At 47.6% G+C, this 25383-nt stretch overlaps 1 protein-coding gene and 1 pseudogene across 19 annotated transcripts in view; both read right to left on the bottom strand.

The window, feature by feature from the left end:
* The window catches only part of LOC144163204 (uncharacterized), a 1050610-nt gene that overhangs the window by 524132 nt on the left and 501095 nt on the right, over window positions 1-25383 (bottom strand). The gene's annotated exons all lie outside the window — the stretch shown is intronic.
* On the bottom strand, window positions 11794-13153 carry LOC144162203 (uncharacterized; annotated as a pseudogene).

Here is a 25383-nt window from a genome sequence, read left to right as displayed (position 1 = left end):
ATATATATATATATATATATATATATATATATATATATATATATATATTTATTTGTGTGTGTGTGTGAAATGAGGGGCTTGTTGAAAATAACACAGAAATAAGAGTTGATTTGATTGATTGATTGATTGCGGGGTTTAACGCGCCGACGCAACGCAGGCGATGAAGCGCGCCGTAGTGGAGGGCTCCGGATTAATTTTGACCACCTGGGGATCTTTATCGTGCGCCGAAATCTCGTACACACGGGCGTTTTTGCTTTTCGCCTCCATCAGAAAAGCGGCCGCCGCGGCCGGGAATCGAACCCGCGACCTCGTGCTCAGCAGCGCAACGCCTTAGCCACTGAGCCACCGCGGCGGGTCACATGCAAGGCCCTGTCGCCGCTACGTTAGGGTGGCTAGAAGCACCCTATCCCCGTCACCACCCACTACTTCGTTTGCTCGTGCCCACAACCCACACCCTTCAGAGAACCCCACCCATGAGCCGTAGGAGACAGCACTGATCAGGATCAGAATAGGAAATGAGGGGCTCGTTGAAAATAACACAGAAATAAGAGTTGGCAGTCAAGAAAACCTCGGAAAGCAAAGGGGAGGATGTGGTAGGTCACTAAAACAGATAAAGAATTTGGAAAGAAAAAAAGAAAGTGGAGGAAAAATGCCTGACAGGTGGGATCCGAACCCACGACCTCCAGAATACCGTTCTGGAGGTCGCGGGTTCAGTGTGTGCTGTTTCGACCTGTTGTTAAATATGTAAAATTATGTAATACTTGTTTTGCGATGTTCCTACCTTAGTCGATGTTTTGAACTCTGTCGCTTTAGTGCTTTTGTGTTTTTGCGTGTTTTGGGGGTTTCCAGCAATATCAAAGTTCATTTGTATTTCTGTAAACAATGTTCCATAAGCCCCCCCCCCCCCCCCCCACCCCCCCCCCCCCCCCCCCCCCTTATGTAATGCTTGCGGGCCTTTAAGGGTGTATTAAATGAAATGAAATGAAATGAAACATGTTCCATACAATGCAGGCCAACGAGCTCCCGCAATTAGCCCCCGTGTTCTAGTAAAAAAGTGCCCGCTCGTACCAACTTTCTGCGCGTTACCTTTACTATACAGCCTGCTTCGCAGGAATACGACAACTTATTGAGGTGTAGTGCTTTGGTTTGTGAGACGTCACCGCTACTATAACGGCGAAAAAAAAATAGTGGGATCGCACTCCATGTGTTGCGACTTTGAGCAGGCTGTGAGAGGCCTTTGTTTACCTGGCCAAAATGTCTGGTAATCCCGCTAAATGTAAACATTTGAGGATGCCGCGAAACGCACACACACGCTTATCGCCATAACAGCAATCACGGTCTCCATCGTGCTAAACACGGATGCGTATAATTCCGCGTGATTCCTAGTAGCTTCAGCTGAATCTGCGAATTCTCCGAACTGGAAATACTTCCCGAGAATGAATTCTATCGGAGTTTTTTATACATACGTTAATTTCATTCTTGTATACCCTTCGTTTTTATACCGCGCGTGAAGACTGATCTTCCTCAACCATCTGTAGTGTTTACAAAAACTTCGCATGCATTTGCATTATACCTGCCAGTTGACGTCGAAGAATAAGGGCTAACCAACATAGCATAATTTCTTTAAATGGCGCGGAACTATTGGAGCCTCGAACGACACAGAGCATAAAACTAAGCAGTGCACCCAAAATACATGGGTTGCCGGGAGAACGAGCCAACCAAACGAAACGAATCAATGACGCAAGAGAATAATACCTCTTTTTCTCCTGCCGTTCTTTGCCCTCTACAATGTCATTTACTTCACCCTTCCTCTCCCAACTTTCTCAATGCTTTTCGTCCACGCTTATTTTTTACCTCCTTGGTTTCAAATGCCTAAACGGCGGCGTCGGAATTAATCGCCGGACATCCGGTACCATTTGTTTAAGTTAAATGTCGTCTTCGTACCAAAGCGTTCTGACAAGCGAAAGGTTGCTTGTTCTTTTTGTAGGACGTACCACAGCCCGCAATTTATTCCAAGCCGTCCTCTCGTGTCGTATTCGTGCTCTAGCTATTCCAGCTTATTTTTCTTTTTCGCCTGCATACTTTCAGGCCCGCTTATCGTGACTTAATTTCGCTCCGAACCGCAAGCAGGGCTGCAATTCGTTGCTCGCGCTGCACAGAAAAACCGGATACAAAGAAAGAAAGAACAAAACGTTCAAAAACGCTTCTCTTGGCATCTCAATCTGTGCTCTTGCGATTTTTCGTTCCTTCGGGACCACTTAGCGACAAACGCGGGTACACCGTGGCGTTTCTTCCGCTTTCTTGCGATAGAAGTCCCGTTTCTGCAGTGCGTCTCTGCAATTGCCTGAAAAAGCCGATATGCTTGCATTCTTGTCACTAGCGAGTAAATCTGTTATAAATCTGGCTTTGTTTCTTAACGCGAAAGCGTTTTATTCGCGTATACATGAAGATTTAGCTAACGTCATATCTGTCACGGAAGTCACGCCAGTACAACGAAGCAAGTGGCCTGTAAAGGTTGCAGCCCTGCACACAGGGTCTTCTTGCGGGGAAGCGATGTTTAGTACTAAAGAGTGCGTTATACGTAGGGTTATTCATTTTCGGGTTTTATATTTTAACACAAAAGTGTTCTGTGCCGCGATATCCCAAGATTTCCCTGGCGTCATATCCGGCACGGAAATGACGCCAGTACACCTTCGCCGAAGCGACCCGCAAGCAGGACGTCGCTCGCCAAGCACACCCACAAGACAGCCGCGGAACCGCGAATCACGCTCAGCTGCAGATTTCGCTACATATTTCACTTTTGTGTTTTACCGATTCCTGTGACGGAGAAATCAATCACAGTTTTTTTTTTTTTGCTATTTTACTACCATCTCGATGTATAAAAGCAAATTTCGTTCTTTGTAAGAATTATTCAACCGCACTCTTCACGCGGTTATGCCACAGTGGCAGTGTTGAGGAAGCATTCCTCCGCAATGCTCGAAATAACCGAATATAGAGAAGCGGTCATTTCATGGTGTCACCAGGGTTCCGCGCGTAGCCTAACTTTAGCAATAGAAGAGTCATGCAGAGCGCGTTTCTGGTATAAATTTAATATCAAGAAAATTGAAGAGATAAAGTGCATAGCAAAGTACAAGGGTGCACTTACGGGAGACAAGTTATCATGAGCAGAAGTGCTCATATGCCATTGCATTTACCCGGGACCAAGCAGTTCACTTGCGCAGTTCAAGTGAGCTTGATGCTAGCTCGATCGCTCAGCTAGCATCGCGCGCTAGCTAAGTGAGCCCTCTGACGCCGCGTCCGTTTTGATGTCTTTTCGTTGATGCTGCCTCCATCACATACATCGGATTAATGCGAAAGCATTTCTTGGCTATTTTGGCGAACGGAAAACCCGGCTGGCTTCAAGCAAAGGCGTGCGCGAAATTCCCGTTGGTTGCCACGCGTTTCATTGCGCGCACAACAGAAATAAATCTCGCAAAATAAGTAAAAGGGGAGCCATAGTTTACTGGAACGAGTTGAATAGCATGTGCACTACAAAAAAAGCGCGTATAAGCCAAACTCGGTGGGCCTTCCGCATCCGTGTAGCCATGGAGTGTCGCAGCCGCAAGAATAGGGGTTCTGGAAAAGTATCTGCAGAGAGCAGTGATGTGTTCTGACGTGAACAGAAGACTTTTTAGACAAACATGGCTGAAAAAAAGCACTTTCGCGCTGTCATATTGCAAAGATGAGTTTAGAGATGTAATATAACTTTTTTCTTGATATTCTAGCAGGGCAGTATGCTGCACCGTCTGCAATAGCGTGTTATCAGGCAAACTGTGGCCTTCAGACAACGCGGATGGAATAATCAGGCATAGCGCATTTAAAGTGGACAGTTAAAAGCGACGAAGTCATCGGTGACGGTGTTGTCCACACTTGCCTGTCTGTCTTTTTCTTTCACTGCGACTTCTGTCACTACCAACTCCCTAATAAATTAAAATTGCTAGTTTATTTTTCTGACTGGAGACCGTCAGTGAGTTTGCTATGAGGGTAACAGGTGATCCCTTCTCTTATTTCGGACATGGGATGGAATATTTAAGAGGGGGGGGGGGAGGGAGGAGGGATTAAAAAAATCTTTGTAGAGCCTCGGTTTAACCTAGGCGTTATTTTTGTTTTGCTTAGCAACAAAAAAGGAACGCCTGTGGCTTTGCATCTTTCTGTGCTTATCTGCTTTTTCGCGCTAAACGAAGCAGTGGGTAGCAGATACCCCCATTAAACATACTATGAGCAATTTAGAAATTTTTATTCATATACTACACGCAGGTTTGCGCATGCTCAACGAACAAAAATCATTCAGCAAGGAATGAAAGCGAGCACATAAAACGGGTACTTTCTGCGTACATTCACTTGATCGTACTCAGCTATTTTGGTGCTGCTGCAAAAAAAGGTGCGGCTTACCATGTAACGTAGGACCACATACATACAGAAACGTGTGGCTACAAAATTCCGTCAAAAAAAGAGAAAGAACCTTGTTAAATGATACGAAGTTTGAGATAGCCATTGGTATCGTGCCAAAATACTATTGCGCAAGCAGGTCCCCGTTTTCAAACTTTAATGCAAAATACTACATGCAAGCACCTCAATACATTTCAAAACTTCAATCAAGCGCACATTTAACAAAATATTGTTCTCTTTAGGGCTAGGCGGGAGCATGCATTCCGAAGAGCCCACGGCGGTGGCTAAGTGGCTATGGCGTTGTGCTGCTGAGCCCATGGACGCGGGTTCAATTCCCGGCCTCGGTGGCCGCTTTTCTGATGGAGGCCAAAAGTGAAATTGCCCGTGTGGTCCAGATTTCGGCGCACGTTAAAGTGGTCAAAATTCATTCGAGAGCCGTTAACTATGGCGCCCCTCATCGTCTGTGTAGCGTCGGCGCGTTAAATCAATCAATCAATCAATCAATCAATCAATCAATCAATCAATCAATCAATCAATCAATCAATCAATCAATCAATCAATCAATCAATCAATGAAACAATCAATTAATCAAAATAAATAAATAAATAAATAAATAAATAAATAAATAAATAAATAAATAAATCAGTGCTTCCGTAGTTGATGAAGCGGATAGCAGAGTAGCGCCTCCCAATTCGGCAGCGTGATATCAGATGACGCTATCCAGTCCAATAAGATCGATCCCTGTCCCTTATATCGTACCTACGCCCATGTAGGCCTACGTGTAGCCTGAGGAGCCTCCGTAAGTACTGCCTCAATAAATAGCTTCATGGTTCCGTGTTTTCAGAGATTTTTCCGGCCTAATGTGCATTAATTTAACAGGCATTGCTGCGCTATTTATCGTTTATTGGCGTGGGCTACAACAAGATCAAAACAAAGTAAAAAAAAATGGGCGCCAATCCACGCTGAGAAGGTGGCTGGAAAGCGAAGCTGTAAACGACACCCGTAATGATTACCCATGCGACGTCACTTGAATTCACACACATGGCTTTAAAAAAAGCGAAACCAGAGACAAGTGATATGCACTTAACCACACCCTTTCTTACTTGGAAAAGATATTCTTTGCTGAGGTTAAATTACTGCATCATCCACGAATGGTGGCTGGTTGCGTTGTATTGGTGAAGCACATGAGTGGAAACTCTTAAGTGCAGAGCACTTTAGGCGCTCGCTTTGTCGTCGTAGCTCGTTCGCTGGACCCAAGTAGAGCAACAGGGCGTCCCGTGGTAATGGTGTCGTTCGCGGCGTACCCGAGAGGCTTCGAAACTCGTGAACTTCTGGCGCTTGTCCTACATCTCCCCGTTGTTTAGCGCAAAGAAAGCTATAGGTACATTTCAGTTTCAGTTTCAGTTTCAGTTTATTATTCGTTCAAAATAACAAAGGTAATAACATTTGAGGTAAAATATACGTAACTAACCGGTAGCGCCCACGTCCATTTGGTTGGGAACTGTCGTTGGGTGGGCTTTTCCGAGAGTAAGCGAAAAAAGAGGCCGCGCTAGAAAAAAATGGCTCGTTCGAAATGACACAGAAAGGCACCACGTCGCAAGAAGAAAATGGCGCGTTCGAAATACCGTAGATAGTCTCCATCCGTGCCCCCCCCCCCACCAAACAAAATGGCACGTTCGAAATGCCCCAGAAAGGCTCCAGCCACGCAAGAAAAGAATGGCGCGTTCGAATGACGAAAAACAGCTCTAGCATACGAAATTAAAGCAAGCCAAAATGAACAGAACTCTTCTGGCGAAGTTTCAGGCAGGGGGTTCGCGAGCACTGCGAAGGCGGGAAGTTAGAATTGCTTGAGGTGGTAACAGTGAGCGGATAACGGCGGTACGGCCCATTATGGCGAATCACTGCTCTGCACTTCCGACAGCTTCCACATTGAGTGGAACGGCTTTATTCTTTTAAATATAAAATTAAAGGAAGGTCAAACCCAGTGTTAGCCAATCTCAATTCTCCTCCGTCTCTGCCGCTGCCGACGGGGGCGGCGAGATCAGCGGCAGAGAAGAAGAGAGATGTGATGCATGGGTGTGAGCTACCTTTAAATTTTTACTTACTCCTAGCGCATGGGAAAGGCACGGACATGGCCTCTACACGTGCAGGGGGGGGGGGGGCGGGGGCAGAGCGGCGGGAGAGGTCCCATGGCGCTATCACGTAACATTGAGCGAGAACGCGGGGGGGGGGGGGGGGTAATTCCGCGGATGCGCTCGGTCAGTGCACCGTCTGTCGGCCCCGTCTCCGCGTGGGCTGGTATCTCGATCGGTAAGACAACGGGCTCTCCCTCCGTTTCTCTATTTGTTCCAGGTTCCATTCCTGGCAGTGCCAGTAGCTCCTTTTATTTGTTCACGAGGGTTTTCTGTTGATACAAATGGTCGCGACAGAACCCTTGGGGCGTACAGGTGAAAAGCTTCTTCAAAACCAAACAGTAACGATATAGGCGCTGCGTTTTTATCGGATGGCAATTCTGTTCAGATAATCTTAGGTTCCACTAAAAGAAGAAAATTCGACATGTGTGGAATATTGATCGGACGAAAGAATGCACGCCTGAGGTAAAAGCAATATCAACCGCGACCAACTTCGTGCAGCTCTAGTTTTGGGCCATGTAGATCTAAAGTTCGATTCACTGCGCGTTATTGAATCCTCGCCACACAACTAAACAAGTTTTTGCACTCTTTTCTTTGTTTTTTGTGGTTTAGCACTGTGGTGCAAGGCGTGAAGTAGGTTAACAACAATACAAACCGGGCCTCTCTGTACGCACACAGACAGATGGACGGACGGATGGACGGACGGACTTACGGACGGACGGAAAGACGGAGAGACGGAGAGGCCGACACACGGACGGAGACAGACAGACAGACAGACAGACAGACAGACAGACAGACAGACAGACAGACAGACAGACAGACATAAAGCTAAAGGGCTATAATATAAAATAAAAGCCCAACCCGTACCACATACGTATCACGGGTGACGCCAATTAAAAATAAACAAACTGGACCGAGGTCAACTAGAGTTTTGAAGAGAAGGAAATACCCACCGAAGTGGAAAATAAAAGGGAAAAATGCTACACAGCGACACCACAGCCAGGAGAGCGGGCCCGGGGAGACTCCCCTGATCTCCCCTGGGACGGTAGCAGGAAAGGTTGGGATGAGGGATGCGGATGGTGGTAATAAGGAATGGGTTATGGGAAAGTGGGTGGGAATGGGGACAGCGAGGTTTTTGTTCCAATCCTTAGATGTCTGACTCCTAAAATAGGCCTGAAAACTAAGGATGGGCGTCAGACGGTTCCAATTGGAATTCAGCGGACCCCACTATAGGTTCCAACCATCTGAGCTCCGACATCGAAGAACAGGGAGAACCTGCGACGGAGTGACGACACCTAATCTCTGGACCCCTTTCACAACCAGCCCCCCGGCTAACACCCACCAGGTCCCCCGAGTACTCAAGAGACACCTGCCCAGCCTACTTAGGTACTAATCCCCCTCGTCTCGACGGTTTCGGATACTGGTAAAGCTAACTGTCCGACAGACGGGGTAACTGTACCCTGTATGCATCCGTCGATCCCTATGTGCACCTGAATCACCTATCTCCATAGGAAAGCCTATGTGACTTATAGGGTTTCGGTGGACCTCTAATGTGCTCCTATGCCAACCACTCACCCACCAGGGAACCCTCCCCATACGGGCAGCAGTCATCAGGTGGAAGGAGTAATCCTTATAGAGTACGACCAGCCCTATTCCCGATACTGAGGACGAGGAGCTTCCCTAAGAAGTGAGCCAATTCCTCTTTCCTCGGTCCTAGCAAGTGCGCGCCTCCTAGACTGGTCGCTACTAAAGGCCAGAGACATTGGCCATCATGAGCACCTATCGAAGGCCCTGGATCCTGTTGTCCAGGAACCTTCGTGTCGGCAGCGAGCAGTCGTGCCCGCGTGGGGTGACTGCGGCGGACCCTTAATAAGGGATCCTTTTTCACCGCTTTTAATCCAAGTTCCCAGAGCCAACCTCGGTAGCCACCCAGGCTGTCCGGGCCTGCCTCCGCGTCCAGCATCGGCTCTGGGACAAGGAACTGGCCCATACAGTTCCAGGGAGTCGCTGCCACTCCCTTGGGGTTTTGCATCCCCGGGTGGGACCTGGCACCCACCCACCGCTGCCGTTGGCAACTGACCAAAGCTAGGCAGCTGAAACCGCCTTCGCCCAGCCAGCTGGCAGGGGGGACCACGAGCAGGTGGCAGTCGGATTTCCCCCCCCCCCCCAGACAGACAGACAGACAGACAGACAGACAGACCGACAGACAGACAGACAGACGGGCGGACGTCCGTCCGTCCGTCCGTCATAGTTAGGACTATGAAACTCTTCGAGTAGCCGCCGCGGTGTCTTAGTGGTTGAGGCGTTGTGCTGGTGAGCTCGAGTACGCGGGTTGGATCCCCGGCCGCAGCGACTGCTTTTGTGATGAAGGCGAAAAGCGAAAACGCCCGCGCTCATGAGATTTCGGCGCACGTTAAAGAGTCCGAGGTGGTCAAGATTAATCCGGAGCCCTCCACTACGGCGCGCCTCTTTGCCCTGCGTTGCAATGGCGCATTAAATACTACAATCAATCAATGAATTGAAACGCTTCGAATAAAACAATTTTGTTATAACGGTGGTTTACTGTATTAGCAACAAAGTTGATGTCCGACGCAGAGATTTCAAAACACGCCCCATGAAACATCGCCGCAAATGAAACGTGAAAGTTCCTTCGGGAGGGAGCGTTCTTAACAGTGACAGCTTTGAAGAAGCCTTCAGAGGAAATACGACAGTTCAGTGCTAAACCATATTTTTGTATCGCTCGAGAACGAACGACCTGTTTTATGAGTCTCTGAAGCGCGACGTGTTGTCAAGCCGTTGTCGAATTGAAGACGCCGTGGGTATAATGCAGCGGAATCACTCAGGCTGAAACGACGGCATCTGGTAGCGAAAAGTAGAGCCACAAAATTCGCCGCAGCAGGTTCGTTTCGCTGCTTACACAGCTCAGTCAATCTGACGTGCCTTACATACACCCCACTCGAAGGGTTCCCTGAAACAGCGGCAATATCTGCTTCAGGAGGCACCGTCAGATCTACTTACCCAACGTCCCGCAGATCGCAAAGCATGGGACAACAACACCAACGACCAGAAAAATACGCATGACCCCACCGGCAAACCACACCGCAATAGTTTTGAATTTCAAAGTGGAAGTCGCGAACGGCGCTATTAGAATTTTTCCCACAATGTTGTGCTGCCCGTTCACGTGCTTGGGGGAAGAAAATGTCATGGATGAAAAAAAAAAAAAACCGAACACGCTCCGCATGTCTTCGGTACGGGCACTCGGAAACGAGGTTGACAGTGGCCCGGCATGCATAGCATGGAAATTTACGGGCCACAGGAAGACGGCCGTCGATATCGGAAGCGGCCCATCCCAACCCGAGGTACGAGCCGGGCCCGGAGGGAGAGATCTTTATGGGTTCCGGATGCGCCTTGATATTTCTTTTCGGGACAAGATGAAAGGTGCCGAATAATGTTTTATGCGAGAATAGCTATAAAATGAAGTTTTCATAGAGTAGGCTGCGCATAAGATGTTTCTTGAGGACCCTGTCCTTTCTTTGCGGGATTTTTGCGCTTCTTGAAGGCGGTATAGTTCACATGCAGACGCCGTAGCGCGCGGCATGAAAGCCGTTTAGCGGTTTATTTCTCCCTCAGAATTCAATGTGCTATCTCTTTCGTACTGCCCTGGTTTCCCGTGGTCGGGTTTTAGTAACACCGATCTCAGTGCTTTACAAAACCACGAAACCAGATACGAAACGAAGATACGGAATGGTTGGGTCATCACCACTCCTGCGTTTTTTTTTTTTCCACGCCCTTAGTTCGATTAGTTTTTCTGCGATTGTGCGGAACCCCTCGACAGACGACGAAAAAAAAACATGCCATGCGGGAAAAATGTATTTTGCGTGCTCTCTAAATTCCGGGCGTCTTCCTTAAAAATCGGTAATATATTTTTTTTTGCAAAGGGGGCATCACGTCTACGTGAATAGCTCACATTAAAATGCATCACCGTTGGCTTCAAGGAATGCCGCGGCAGGGCGGCAGGAACGATAAATGCCTGTGTGTGCCCGGAATGTCTGTTACGGAATTTATTAAAAAGCTACGCATACAAACGCGTTTGAATCTGTTCTCACCACCGTCAGGTTGTAACATTGAAGGCAGTTTTGCGCCGGAACACTGCAAACTGCTTTGCTCTGCCTTTGAGGCCTCGTACCCCACCAAACTCTGAAGCACCCATAAAGAGAGCCAGGTCAGTAACATGTTTACGTTTTCTGTCATACTGCTTGTAAAATATTTTACGTCAAGATACAGAGCGTTCGTGATTTCTCAATCAAATAAACAGGCCAGATTCTTAGGGTACAGATATGTATGCGCAGCAACCGCAACAATGCCGCACTAAAGAAATTACTGTTCTTTTAAGTTCTATAACCCCATGTCTGCTTTTAAATATCAGACGCAACATGCGCGTATGATCACGCGTGGAATCCCCCTAGAAGTGTCCCGCCGCTCGTCCTCATTTGCCTGCGGATGGAATCTCGCGGTTTGGCTCGGACAACTCAAGTCCGAGTTCCAGCAGAACCAAAAATTCTTGCTAAGACCTCGTGGGTTTTTTTTTACGGTAAAATATTCTCTCGGCTCAGTTCTACCCAACGTTTTCCTGAGTAAGAGAGGTGTATTAACTTTGGGGTCGGTTTTGGGACGGACATTGAAAATAAACATGGTCAATTAACTTCATGCGCTGCTCCAGAATGGCCCGGCTTGTACATATACCTCGGATCCGAAGTTCCCTCCCCAGGACCGGAAAACATGTTTTCCCCGTCATTTCACCGCGGTACGTGGGTACCCACAGCTTAACAAGCAATGAGACATTGCCTGACAGGTCATTGGGCCCAACATTAAGCCTATCTACCGCTTAGCACAACCACGGCTAAAGCTCGTTGACGCAGAGGTTTAATACCGACGCTCACTCTCTGGATTTTATTTTCGGGGGAGTGCAAATACGCAATATTTCAAACCTACATAATGCACTCTGGCCGATGGTCCGGATAAGCATTGGCTGATAAGCTGCTCCTGGTATGCGCCATGGCGCATACCCAGAGCAGCTTATCGGCCTAGAGCTCATTGGCCAACGCTCACCCTCGACAGACAGACAGACAGACAGACAGACAGACGGACGGACGGACGGACGGACGGACGGACGGACGGACGGACGGACTAATAGGTTTTCAGGTGGTCGATGAGGGTATCTGTGATCTTCCCTTTACCTCGAAGTCCACGCACTGTCTTCTGGTTTTCTCAGGTGGCAGCGAACACGCTTTTTGACATGCCCAATGCAATGAAATTTCTGTACAGTGTTCATTCTATGCATGTCTTTCACAGTGGCATAGCTCTCAGTATCCCCATCACCATAGGGCTGCAAGTACCTGAAGCCTCTTCTTGCTTCCGGCCTTTCAAATATCCGGCATGAGCCAATTTTATCCATCGGGCTGGCGCTTCCTCCATGGTTCGCTAGGCAGGAAGTTCAATTTACCTTCCACTCCTGGCACTCAGCACTTTCTGGGTTTCATTTTTGTCTTGTTTTGCCAGACTTGCATGATCTATAAAGGGCCTGAACATCAATAATCTTTTCTGTATCGAGAGAAATCACTGACACACGATCTTTAAAAGATGAATGTCCACACTCTTGCCATGCTCAATCACCGAAACGCCGCCCTCGGCACTCCCCACAACACTACGAACATCCGCCGCTGCATGAACCATAGACTTCGACATCACTTCTGTAGCCTCAGCAGAAAGCCGAGGCGATATATTGTGGTAGGCAGGGTGACGTGGAGGGCCAGGCATGTTCATCACTATAGAAAATGTTTCCGCACCTGCGCGCCCTTTTCCAAGCTGGCACGTCGCGTAAACGAGACGGACACTGTTCTCGCTAGCATGATCCACGCTTCTCGACGTATCGAATACGCGCTGGGACCCACAATCGGTACGCGCCTCTGCAAAAGTAGAGCATATCCCTCGTTTCGAGCGTTCCTCGTGCTACCCGCCGCGGTAGCTCAGTGGCTAAGGCGTTACGCTACTGAGCACGAGGTCGCGGGTTCGATTCCCGGCCGAGGCGGCCGCTTTTCTGATGGAGGCGAAAAGCAAAAACGCCCGTGTGTGTGAGATTTCGGCGCACGATAAAGATCCCCTGGTGGTCAAAATTAATCCGGAGCCCTCCACTACGGCGCGCCTCATCGTCTGCGTTGCGTCGGTGCGTTAAACTCTACAATCAATCAATCAATCAATCAATCAATCAATCAATCAATCAATCAATCAATCAATCAATCAATCAATCAATCAATCAATCAATCAATCAATCAATCAATCAATCAATCAATCAATCGTTCCTCGTGCTTCAGTTACGTCTTCAAGCATTTACTACATGCCAGCGATGGAAACACACCAGAAAGGATAGAAATAAAAACTATCCGGTTTCCGTGGAGCGTAGAATCTACCAGTGGACCTTCGTAGGCTTTTGCGATGTCCCCAAGCTTCTTGCCAGTCGCCGAAACGCCCGCGTCTACTGTGTTCGAGGACAGCCTCCTCAGCGTGTATTGATTCCCAGGAAACATGCGCTTCATTGTTTAGCGTCATCTGAATATTGCTATGCTGGTAAGGATTGGGTCTAGATCACCTAAATACTCTGCCCTGGTTGCACTAACAGTTGTGAAATTTGCAGAACGAAGCGTGACGTAGCGTGATCAAGGTCAACAAAACAACAGGTATTCTATGAGCAATGCGGCGAGTATCGTTCGCCCCCCCCCCCCCCCCCCTCTTGTGGCCATTTCTACAGTTAAAAAATAATTGCATACGCAAATCTGTTTTTTTACATCAACTGTGGTTTCAGCGAGAATAAAAATATAACAAAAACACTTTTTTTCTGAACCCATGCAATGTTGGTGTGGTTTTGGTTTCGGTTTTGGAACAGAGGGCATTGCATGCAAAAGGTGTTGTAACTTCGGGACAGTAGCTTTTGTCGCCACATATTGTTGACAGTTTTGGCATACAGAAACAACTAAAAACAAAAAAATCGATCTCGTGCAAAAACGTGACTTCTTTATGCGGCCTATCACTTCAATAAATAGCCTTCTACAAACCGTGGTCAATCTGCCTGAGTGGGTATGAGAGCCTACAGTAAGAGAAGATGATGAGAGCACGGCATTCGGCCGAACTCGCTTTCGCTGAGCTCTCCGCATCGAAGACCTTGTCCCCCTGAGTGAGACCCCACGTGACTGATTCTTGAGCGCCATATTCCAGTGCCATCCACCTCTTCCAGGTGCGTCGAGAGATGTCGGGCGACAAACCGCACTACACACCTAACAGCGCAGCCGCCTCCACGGTCGACGCAGGCAGCAAGCGCAGGCCGCCGGGCAGCCACGGCGGCCGTCGCGCTACAACGGACAGCGACTGCACCGACGTGGCGACGTGCCCTGCAGTCCACCCGGAGACCGAAGTGGAGTACAACGTGGATTTGGGCGACTTGAAGAAGCGGCGGCTGACTTCTATGCGCAACATTCAGGAGTTGGCACGTGGCTTTAAAGTCCTGGAGAGGCGTGTCGCTGCCTTGGAGCGTTCCATGGAAGAAATTAGTGCTCATGGCCTGTTTCACGTTGAAGGTCATCGCCGCACTCGGACAAGCAAAGCACTCGTGAGCTCTGATGGCAATCATCGTGCATGTACCAAGATGCTGAAGGCGACCATGGCAGTGGTTCGTGCAGTGGATTCTGGATCAGAAAAGGGAGAGGAAGGACCTGAACAGACCTTGTAGGCGGTGTTCCATAGGAAGTGCTACACGTGGCTTTACAAATGACCCAGACTTTGCTATATCGATTCAACAAGCGCCGTCAACACGAAGTCGGTATTTCGTGCCAGTGATATGTATTTCCGTTTTATTTCTGGCATTTTCATGTTGTCACATGTGTATTTATATTTTTGGTGGCATTGAAATAAAGCGGAAGTAGCTTGCGTCCTCGGCGGCGTAAGGCTAAATTGAATGTAACTTCGTCAAGTTCCACAAAATATTTCAGAGGCCGTCCATTTCAAGTTGAAGGCGGTTAGCCCTTAATCAGTGCGTCGTGGCAGCGCTGAACTAATTGACAGGATCTGCCGCACAAGTGTGTGGTGTGTGGTTCGGGGTTCGTTTCAAGCGTGCACAGTAGTGCCCCTGATCGATCGAGAGTTCGTATCTAAAATTCGGAGTACAATACGATTAATGGTGGGAATTGCCCTCTCTGACCGGCAGCGCATTTGCAGTTTAACGGTCATAGAGAAAAACAACGCATTGCGCCGTGTGGGGAGACCAACTTTTGATACATTGTTTAAGTGAACTTGACCTACTGGTTGCGTGCTGTAGATGTTCCGTAACTTCCGGCAGCTCATAGATACCTCACAAAAGGACAATCAATAGCGGGGCGTTGGCTGCAGACATTCACGTTCCCCCACCCCGCCCTATGCCATCGAAAGTACCCAGAAAGGCACCAGGACACAGGCAAATGGTGGGGTCTGCCAGCTGCTTCACTGACCCACATGGATTGGGCCTGCCATCTCACACCCCATTCCGCCAACCCGGATTCCTCATCAGTAATTCCTATGAGTGGGAGGCCGCGCTGCTCAGCTGCATTGCCGAAGTACAAGCTGCGGTCATCGAGCTGGCGGAAGATGCCGCCAGAAACCATGGACTCCTTGCATTCGTATGGCGAAGCGCCCACCCGGAACCTCCCTCTCGGGCGGTTACGCTCAGCAAAGATGACAAATAAAGTTTCATCTCTCTCTCTCTCTCTCTCTCTCTCTCTCTCTCTCTCTCTCTCTCTCTCTCTCTCTTGAATATACAAGTATCAAACTTTACGGCCGTCGTTCGGTGCAAACTGTGCACTACGAATGGCGCTGCGATTCCGTAAACAGGCTCTTTGGCGGTAGAGAGGAGTTTCGCACCTGATGCCTTCTAGTATCTCTCCTTTCTTTACGAGAAGTCCCCTACTTTGAATTCATTTCAAGCCTGCAAAATGAAGCAAATGACAATCTGGTGAAACGCTCAATACGCATCTTTATTATAAGCTACCCGAGTAAAGGTGTTTGGGGAGGACGCATTACGTTCTTCCCTCCCCCCCTTGCTTGTTTTACCTCGTATGCCACGCACTTTTTTTTCTTCCTGGGCAGCTATTTCCTTGTTCCATTCATTCCGGATCTCCAGGCAGGCACAACAGCAGGAGGCCGACCGGGAGACCAGCAGCTTCGTACAACTTCGTATCTCCCGCTACCATCACCAAACTCGTCGTTCGGCGAACGATATGCGGGCGTTGAGGGCGCTGGCTTAGGAAAACGAAAGCACCTCGGCTCGTGTACAACGTGTTCTGGTGATTGGAAGAGTTCGCCAACCAAGAGGGGAAGTGGCGTACTCAGTAGAAAAAGACGATGGTGTTTGTAGGGGCCAGTGCGTCCAGTAATCGGATTTGAGGCTCGACGCGTTCTCCGGCTGTTTAACTGAATGCGGGCCTATGGATGAGCAGAGGAGAAGGAACGTAATGTCCTTCTCCCTTCGTTCACTAAGATGGACAGGATAAAGAATGGCCGCGTATCGGCTCTTTTCGTTGAAAATGTCGACGAAAGACGATAGCCGACTGGCGCCCCTGACAAGTAATTACCTCCCTTCTCTTTCCCGCTCATCTCTCATGCTGTTTCTCTCCCGTCTCGTTACTCGCACGATAACACGCTAGAGGTATGCTAAGTCAATTTAGATTTACCGCGTTCCACTGCCACAAGTCGGGTGCCTCGACGCCAGCGCTGCCGTACGGCGGAGACGCGCGTGAATTCAGGCGCACTACTGCAACGTTTATGGAACTAAGTTGCACTGCTCTACGAGTGTTCCAAGCAGAACATGAAAGTTATCTTGTGGAAACTTTCGTTGCTGTTGCCCTTTGACTTCTTAAATGCCACCAGGTAGCGCGCGAAACAGCAGGCTACGGTTTCTGCAGTTGATGTAGTATTTCAGTTGCCAACGCAAAAACCAAGCATCCATGAATTCTTTTATAACGAAACACTGGAAATATCACGGATGTATTGATTTTCTGCCTTATATTGGCGTAATGTGTTGTTCTTGTTCAATAATGTTGAGAAGTAGGAATATTGACACCGGACTTAGACGTTTAGATATGGCTGTGGGTATATAAGACAATTGCGCAGCTTCTTACTGTAGCCGGGTGGCTGAATCGAGTCACAGAGAGACAGGCAGACAGACAGACAAAACTTTCTGTGTTTTAGTAGCTTAGGAAAGACTATCACCTTTAAAAAGCGCGCGAGTTTCATTTGTATTATGCCGCAGTCACTCGCTATCGGCCGCTATTTGGCACTTTTTTTAACCAAATAGCCTGGGGTCTTTTCAAGGGCTCTCGAACATTGTCCCGCGTGCGAACACTTCGGTCTTTCGTCTCCGGGAGAGTTGAATTGATTAAGGGGGCGACCATCCGGCGATTCCTTGCTTGCAGAACGACTCTCGGAGCCACGAGTCGCATGTCTGCTGCCGGCCTTTCAGTGCGGTGTTCCTGCACCACCCCGGGCCCTCAAATAAAACCGAAGACATGGACTTGCGATATCTGAGAGGGTCGATGATGTTTGCAGTTCACTTCTTTTGACGCACTGAGAAGACTTTTATTTCGCTCGAGGCGTTTGGTATTTTGTACACATACTTTCGCGTTTGAAAGTTTTTTTTTTTTTCCGAGTGCCCTTGGTTTCTGAACTTCCGATCTGTGTTTGACTGTAGTAATGGAACGTAATGTCGAAAGAATACTCGAGTAAACATGAAAGAGACGCCGCTTGAGACATTCTGCCCCCAGCACGCTCTTTGTGAACGTTATGCGAGTTGAACCACGTACATTTTTCTTTATGCTACCAATGCTACATAGATGACGTTTTGCGCCTCACGGCAGCATGAGCAAATATGAATAATAGTCACTATAAACAACACAATTCGTCTTATTGCAGGTCCAGAGCCAATTCTTATACACACGGAAGCTTTTTATTTAGTGCAAGCAAAAGTAACTCGCAAAGCAAAGGGAACATGACACACTTCATACGTATAAACGAGGTCTGGTTGCCGCGAATGTGTTGTTTCGGTTCAGGTAAGTGAAATAAAACAAGGTTTCGCGATTCTAACCACAATTCTCACCGAATTCGTTGTTTCCTTATGGCTTTTAGGAGGCCTTTCGTAAGTTCAATGCTTCCCATGGCATATATTTCTTCAGTCTCAAGTCTTATGCTATAAAACTACAAAAAAAAACTGGTTGCAGTATAATATAAAAAACTGTGGTTGGAAAGCCGCGCAGTTTTATTTCCAGGGAGATATTGATGAATGCAATATTATTTATTTGCACGGCCCTACCAGACTTACAACGTCCAGACTCAGGAGAACCACAAAGGGATTATGGACGTCGAGCAGTGCGACAAGAAGTTTGACGGAAAGGTCGAGAAGGACAGGGCGAGGTGTGTGTAGGGAAGAAGTTTGATAAGGCAAGTGACGACCCGCTACGAGGTAACCGGCAAACAGATTATCGGGCAGTTCAATGTGGACGTCAAAAGTCTTAAAAAAGTCTTACAGTCTTACAATGTGGACGTCAAAAGTCTTACAAAAAGTCTTACATGATAGTCCGCAATGTGAGGATGAAGGCTTCGACATCTGAAGCTTCTTGTTACGCTAATGGAGCGGAGGACAACGCAGTAAAGGCGGAATTGAGTCTACTGCAGGCGAAACAGACTCGCACTTCTCCAACAGGCCAAGAGTGTTTGTACACGGATTCAACACTGCGTAAAAGCAGCATCCGAGTGGTCGCCACAGCGAAACCTCTCGCGCCATTATTCCTGCTTTGCCCATGAACAGATAACGTAAAACGTGCTCCTGGAAACAAGGTTAAGCGGTCAGTCTAAATGTAATCTTCATTCAGATACTAACAAGTAATCGCTGTTTGTAATAAAATGGCCGTCCCAATAGCTGAACTTTTACAGCCGTAAAACAAAGCACTTCGCTTCCGCCTGCGGAAAACGGAACACGATAGACAATCAAAACCACAAATTCTAGCCGGAACATTAAAACTACGAAATTACGCGAAAAAAGGCCCCGGTTTACCGCCTTTCACTAGGCGAATAATACTAAATCCGCAGTGGAGGCGAAAAAAACCAGTTGCAAGGATAAATAGAAGCGTCGCTCTTTGGGCGCAATCAGGAGACCACTTAGCATGCGGTCAGGTCGAGAAAGATGTGGGAATGTGAGTGCAGTATTGCGGTAGCGTAGAAGACGACGAATACAGAAAAGCAAAAAAAAGGACATTGTGAGAGCACAGAAATCGCTCGGAGCAGCTTGTTGGACAAGATAGCGTAACATGGTGTCGACCCGTGTCTCTAGTCTTGCCGGAAGTGACATTGTCGCCCCATAGGTCCTCGGTTCGTCAAAGTGAAGTGGCACGAAGTTTGGACCGGCGCTAATCTTCCCCGCATGAATGGCTGTCAGTGCCATGTGCGGTCCGGCGTGGAGTGTGCCGGGTGACTTACCATTAATAAGATGAAGGGTGACGAATGCGGCGATTGAGGTTTATTAATCACCCCGCCCAGAATGCGGTCCGGAAACAGGGAGGAGCTGGGAGTTCGTTTCTAGAAACTGCGGGGAATGAGGTGCCACGTGTACGTCGGCGAAAAAACCTTTGGAACTGAGATGAAGCCAGCTGTGTTTGGCAGGGCAGAACCAGAAATTAGCTTCAGTCGGCACCTATTCCGTAAAGATGACAGGGCTTCCCAGAGTGTTCATAGAAAAGAATTCTGCGTAGGAAACGCAGGGAACTTTTATCCCTAGTAGGTTTACTCACTGTGTAGGAGAGCCGTGCGTACGTCGCCTTCTCTGGGAAGCAGGAGAGGGCACTAGCACTTAAAGAATACGCGATATGTAGAGAAGGGAGTCGATTAATTAGGAATGAATCCTGGATCTGAACGTTCCTGTCGTTCACGAATAAAGTGTTAGATGTGCCATCGTGAGGAGCTGGATTTTGGGTCGAGCCATTTATTTGATGCTCTCTCACATGTTAGGCCGGAACTATGAAACGAGCCAGGTAGTTAATATCTTCTGCAGGCGGGAGAAATGCTTTTGTTTACGAAATTACTTAAATACAGTCTGCCGATGAATATGTTTCTTTCCTTACATTTTTATTAGGACAAATGTTTCGTGAGAGGTTGAAATGTTGCGCCGTAAAATAATTACCGTTTGCATGTGCTGCAGTGACACGTCTTGGCTGCTTAAACACTGGCGAAAAAAAAGCTGGTGAATATCTTATTGTCTTCCAATGTTAAGAGTTTTTAATACTGTTTATACTCAATCTCCCTAGAAAATAAACATGAATGCAAACTTTCGGTGCAACGGAAACTTTTAGTGCTCTCTTACATTGTTTCAATATTACGCGGAATAGTATTACCCAAATTAAAACAATAACAAACCAGAGAAATGATGTTTTTTTATTCTCTAGCGGGCTGGAAAGCTAGAGTAGCTTCATCGCAATGACGTAGAATGCTTAATTGACACTAAACCTCCACAAAACAGACTCAATAGGGTAAGCAATGATAACATACCCTCCACATTAGCTGGGAACCTGCGAATCTAAGAGGAAATTGGAGCGTAATTCCGACTACTCCGTGTCTGTTACCTGAAGTACGAGGTGATGGTAGCAAAATAAAACGGTACCCTGATTTAGAAAATAATTTCAAAGGCGCTTGTTCGAGCTCGAGTTATATTTCTGCACTAACTGTTTTGTACGTTGGTTCAATATTAGGGTAAAACGCACCTAGTTCATTTTTTGTTTCCCTCGCAATACTGAGCAGACCAGAGAGGAGGAAAGGCTGGCTTATAGTAAACATTGTTCCCTTTTTCCACGGTCTGATTTCAATATCTGTACACTGAGGCAAGCAAATCATTGATACGCTAAAAAAAGTGCTGGTGTCGAACAAACCATTAGGCAACCCTTCCCGCTCCAGTTACATAGGGGATAACAGTGGAGCTGGAACAGGGACAGAAAGGAAGAGATATGTTCAACCCACAAACCCAAATAGCCACTTTAGTGAATTTCCCGCTCTAGAAATCGAAACTATACGGCTGAGAGCCAACTGGGAACACTCGGGCTCTACCATAGCTCGTACAGAAATAAAAAAGGAAAAAGAAGATGTCAAATAAAAAAAATTGTGTGGTCTTAAACTCGTAGTTTGAATTTGTCGAAAGTTGTTGAAGTTTTGCATTTTCGTAAAAATTTCTGGCACAAAAGGGCACTCTTACGTTCGCTACCACCAAGAAATCAAAAAAAAAAAAAAAAAAAAGAAATTCACCACCAAGAAATCTCAAAAAGGTAGCAAAATCGAAATATTAAAAAGTGTCCAGGCCGGCCATGCCAACAACACCGGAAGTTTTACTTCTCTAATGGTGCACTCAAGAGCTAGGGGGTGTCATAAATTTCCACGCAACGCTTTTGTTCACTGCTGATTTCCAGGTAAGTACGGTGAAATGATTTGACGCAGAAACTGTCTCGTCACCGACGAATATCCTTACTGCCCTGCTATTCCATTCAGTCATTTCCTATGATGTATTTTTTTTTCTTTTTATTGCCCGAACCCTCCAACAACCACAAAAAAACGGTACAAAAACAAGCAAACCTCACCCTGTATTTCGTAAGAAAAGATGATATGGGAATTCAACATCCGGGTAATATATTTATGTGTCATCTTCTCTCTTTTCTTATCACTGTCAGGAGACATCCTCAGAGGCAACAGTGAAAATTCTTTCCTTGTTTTATTGACCTTTTTTCGGGCGGTATGCTAGATTCACATGCAGGCGTGTTTCCTTTGTGAATGTGGTTCGAGGCAGAATCAAGGATCACGAAAAACTGAGAAGGATAGACCCAGAAAGAGCCAGATAGATCCAGAGAACGATAGACTTGGTGATTTTCGGGCCTTTTTAGGGAGAGAAGGGAGAGCCTGCGCATCCAATTCAATAGAATGGGGCCCAGGGAAGCGCCGACAATTCTAAACGGCTGCTCACCACTTTGGATTTCTCTAACAGAGAAGTACTTATGCTATGACGGTTCGCGCAGTATTTTTTTGCCTTTGTCTTAGTAATTTTTTTTTTATGGTTACTCTCACGCTCGTTTCTTGGAGCCTTTTCGGCAAACGTCATTTGTGTTTTTCGTTATTTATATTTTGTGGTGCTATATGATTTTGGGCATTTTTTTTGCCCAGTAGGGATCATTTCCTGCCTATAGGTTTTGACCTTTTTTAATAAACATCTCCGAGGAGACCTAAACGCTTCTTAAGGGTTCTGAATGCGAAAGCATAAATACCCGACTGAAGATTTCCTTCCGCCCCGCGTCGTCCTAGGGCTTCTTTCTCCTTCCGCTTGACATACTGTGCTTTGCGATGCCTTTCCGTATCAACGCTTTCGAAAGGCTTCGATCGATCTCCTACACGTTGCACCACTGCTCGTTCTTTCCGAATTGTAGAAGGGAGAGTTGACGACGGTGGTGCACGACCGTGTACCGCCACCCTTCGTTACCGCTGAGTCAAAGCTGCTGGAGCTATGGAACGCCTCACGCTTTCGAACGCTTTCCAAGGAGTCGTCTTCGCTGTTACAGACACCAGTGAGGACGCCGACGCCAACGACAACGTTGGCTTTTTCACTCAATTGGCCATCTACCGTTTTGGCATCAATAATAATGAGCGTCGACTGAATGAGTATTCTCCAAATTGAATGACCCTAACACTGACGGCGCCCATTTTTGAATTGCCTGTGCATGCTTCCATCTTCTGAACGTGATTCTATAAGCACCGTGTCCAACGGAGGTCAATGCGTGAGCGTAAACATCCAGATAAATGAACGTGAGGCACACAAGCAAGGCTACGAGTCAGTGGGCTTGTACAGCACTATATTTGAGCGATGTGGACGTCATTTCTCATCGGGAGCCCCGATGAGAATTGATGATGATGATGAGAATTGATGAGAGGATGACTGATTGAACTCAGTAGTGCAATCACCACAACGTTTAGGCAAAATTAGGTTAATACTACTACTGCTCTCATCGTGCGCTGCTGAAGAAACGTGTATCACTAACCAAAGATGATTTGGAACCCGTTTTCAGTCGAACTCATTCTCGGTGCAGTTGAACCTGTTTATAACGAACACGGATATAGCGAAGTATCGGCTGTAGCGAACTAAATATAAATTTGGTTGTTCATGCTTTATTTCAGTGACACGTATTCTTTTATAACGAAACTGAAACATGAGAGCCGTGCGTATTATCGAATATAACGAAGAAATATTTGAACAGTATTCTGAAAAGCTAAAAGAAAAAAGAGCCCCTTCGTCCGAAATGCAGTAGTATAAAGGCCCTTTTGGCTGTTGATACTGTGGGAAACTTCAACCTAGTCAATTCTGCGAGTAGCCACCAGACGAAGATTACATCCTTCCTCGAGCAGGCCTATTTTGTCACGTGAACTTTGTACTGTTGTAATTTCACGTACTCATGTTCAGGTTCAGGGAGGTTAAAATGCAACAAGGAGAAAGGTAAGGCTTACTACCTTGTTCACAGTAGATTCGAAGCCTTAAAAATGCCTTTTTGTATCAAATATTTTTGCGCGAGCCAGATTTTCGATTTGTTATAGCCGATTCTGCCTCTACTGTTACATCGAATATCGGATGTAAGGAACAAATTTGATGTCTTGATACCACTTCGTTATAACGATGCTCGTTATAACGTAGATGTAAAGATGTAACTCTTTGTTTTTCACATCCCTGCGATCATTCATCATCATCGTCAAGAAGGTTGGCTGTCCTGCAGGGCGTATTGGCGAACAATGGCATCGGTGGGGACACTAAAGCTCCGCATTAAAATCCTGTGCACTATGGGGCGAGATTTCAAGGGACGTTAAGGATCCTCACGTGCCGAAATTAATCCGGAGCCCTCCACTACGTCGTGCCTCGTAACCTACGTGTACGTTCGGCACGTAAGACCCACAAATTCAAAGTTCGAAAATTTTACAATTACATTAGAATGTCAACGAAAGACGGTAGTCGACTGGCGCCCCTGCCAAGTAAATGCCTCCCTTCCTTTTCCCGCTCACTTCTCATGCTGTTGCTCTCCGGCCTTGTTCATACCAATATAACACGCTAGAAGTTTGCTCAAGTCAATTTAAATTTACCGCCTTGCACTGCTCTACGCCGGGTGCCTCAATGCCAGCGCTGCGGTACGACGGAGACGCGCGTGAATCGAGGCAACCTACTCACGCGTTTATAGAACCCCGTTGCCATACTCCACGTGCGTTCCAAGCGTACCGTGGAAGCTATCTAGTGGAGCCTTTTGCTGCTGTTGCCGTTTAATTTCTTAAAATGCTGTCTAGAGCTATAGTGGCGTGGTGACTGCAGGCGACGGAGTGAACCTTTTTCTGCAGTGGATGTAGTACTTTATAAAAGGTAACATCCATTATATTTATCGTGGGTATAGAAACCTATTGCGCAGCTTATGTTTCACTTTCGCCGGATGGTTCAATCGAGTCACAGACACAGAGACCGACAAACAGACATACACACAAACAAAAGTTTCTGAATGGAAGTAGCGCAAGAAAGACTATAATCTTAAAAAAAAATGATTTTGATTTCTGTCTAGTCCGCCTTGGCCAGTCGCCAAGTGGGTACGCTCCATTGATATCTTGGCAACAGCCAACAACTCAGCCTGACGCAAAAAGAGAACGACGTGAAGTGACCTCCACAAGTATCATCATCATCATCATCACCACCGCCGTCATCATCATCATCATTCATTCAATAGCGGTACGCGTGTCTCCTCTGCCTCCCAGGGGAACTTCATTCGTTCCTCCGTTCATTCCAGCTACCGAGCCATCGCGGCCAAAGACGTCCTGCAAACCGTCGTACGCCAACCAGGAGAACCTGCTTCGGAATTAGCTGGAACTTGAGCAACGAAGAAGGCGAGACCAGAGCGTGCTGAGCTCGGTGAACGTGCAGTGCGCGCTGCACGCAGCCGCTGACATCCCCGATCCAGCAGCCTGCGCCTCGTTTTCCCTGCTTTTGGAACCCAGTGTGCTTCTGCGTCGATTAAGGACATCCAAACTTGTTGCGAGTGCATCGAGGTACAATCGGTGCACGGCCGCCCGGTGGCCATGTCTGAGCCCAGTGGCCACTCGCCCGACGCTGTGGCGAAATTTCTAAAGGCGCTAGTAGAGCCGCACCAGGGGATCCCGCTCCAGCAGCTGACCGGCCATCTGTCGCAGTTGCCGCCGGAACTGAGGACAACGTACGGCTGCTCACTCGAGTCCGTTATGGGTTTATCGCAGCCATCCCCTGGGGTTTTCGCCATCCGCGACAACAACGTGTACGTGGCGGCAGAAAACCGCCAAGCGACTTCGTCAGTCAACGGCAGTGCAGAGAGCATTGCTTCAGCATCGGTTGGTGGTGCTAGCGAGAAGAACGTCACCTGCCTAACCGAGGTCACGGGAACCGTGCACCGCCTCTTCACCCTCTGCAACTTCACCTCCATCGAGTCGCCCATCAAGACGAACGCCTACTTCGACATGCAGTCTTTCGAGAACGCCCAGCAGACCAGCCTGCCATCATCGGGGCTCCAGGTGCGCGACAGCGTCATCTTGTATGCCAGGATAGGACCCAAGGACTGCAAGGCCAAGTTTCGTGCAACCCGCGTCACTCTTGCCACCCGGACCAAGATCTCCTCGTCGCCTGTTCTCTCGTCCCACAACGCACGTGAGGGAGGAATGGGTGACTGGAACA

The sequence above is a fragment of the Haemaphysalis longicornis genome, unplaced genomic scaffold, assembly GCF_048455015.1.
Source record: "Haemaphysalis longicornis isolate Haplotype H1 unplaced genomic scaffold, Haemaphysalis longicornis Haplotype H1 scaffold_12, whole genome shotgun sequence".
Classification (NCBI taxonomy): Eukaryota; Metazoa; Arthropoda; class Arachnida; order Ixodida; family Ixodidae; genus Haemaphysalis; species Haemaphysalis longicornis.
Note: the sequence above shows the minus strand (reverse complement) of the source record. Positions and strands in the feature narration are given on the sequence as shown.